Source organism: Nannospalax galili, unplaced genomic scaffold (genome assembly GCF_000622305.1).
Source record: "Nannospalax galili isolate Female #2095 unplaced genomic scaffold, S.galili_v1.0 scaffold233, whole genome shotgun sequence".
NCBI classification, from domain to species: Eukaryota; Metazoa; Chordata; class Mammalia; order Rodentia; family Spalacidae; genus Nannospalax; species Nannospalax galili.
In genome coordinates this window covers 1,043,674-1,044,938 of record NW_008333818.1, presented here as the reverse complement: position 1 = coordinate 1,044,938, position 1,265 = coordinate 1,043,674, and positions in this window count along the sequence as shown.

Below are 1,265 nucleotides of genomic sequence, written 5' to 3'. Positions count from 1 at the left end.
AGTAAGTGGAACAAATATTTATAATGCAACTTCCTTTATTTTGGGTAGACTTCATAGAATGCAAGGCAGGGATTTGGAACTTGATCTTCTAATATTGATTCACGAAAGAGTCTAAATCTCATCTGTTATTAGCCTGGGTAAGAATTCAGGCCCTTTTCATGGAGAATGAGTCAATGAATGATCGCTCTAAGAGTCAGACTCAATGTCCATGGTCACGGCATGTGCAATGGCTCAGTCTCCTGAAAAACAATGAAGAGGGAGGCGGCAGCTAGATTAGAAAATATTTTAGACTCTCTCTGAGGCAAGGGAGAAAGCAAATGACCATTCTAACCCACCAACAGGGCTTTCCCAACAGCAGCATGGCCCTGTTTCACCAGGAGAGCATAAAACCCAACCCTTTCTGTCCAGAACAGAATCTGCCCATACTGCATTCTGCATTTCAAGTAACTCCCTAACAGGAATCTCTCCACAAAGAGCAAGGGACCTTAGCCAGGCACTACCAAGAGACTTCAAGATATGTTTGCCCTAGAATTATGTTCCCAAATGCCATCTCCTACACACTTATCACTTCCCTAGGAAATTGTTACTGAACTATCAGCCTCACCCTGGCTCTCTACCATATAAAGTCATTCTTCCTGCTGAACACACCAATAGGCCTTATACTGTCCCTTCCTGGCTCATTTCCCAATTTGTAAGGATATGATTACTCTTATGAACAGAAACATAATTCCTGACTCCCACAAGATCGCCAATTACTTGACGGGAGAGGCTGCACCTGTGAGTCCCACTGTAGTACCCCACCCCAACCCCCAGCACAGGCATTACCTTTTCATTCACATTAACAACACTCCTTAACCAAACCAGTTCTCAAATAATCTGTGATAAATATATTCTAACCTGTAAATTAGTTTGTATGAATATGCTTTTCTCTTTTATAAAATGTCTTTCATAAAACCTTTGCCAGTACCAGGCGTGATGGCAAACACCTTTAATTCCAAGACTTAGGAGGCAGAAGCATGTGGATCTCTGTGAGGTCAAAGTCAGCCTGGTCTACTTAGCAAGTTTCAGGCCAGACAATGCTACATAGAGATCCTGTCTTAAAAGAAAAAAATTTAAAACCCACAAACTTTGCCAGTGAACTGTGGTATTTGCTGCTGGCTATTGAGGTAGGGGTTGTAGGTAGATAGACCCTTCTCAACACCAAGGAATTAGACACCAGGGAAGGGCAATGGAGAATCTCTCACAGTGGACTCTCTCTCTCTCTC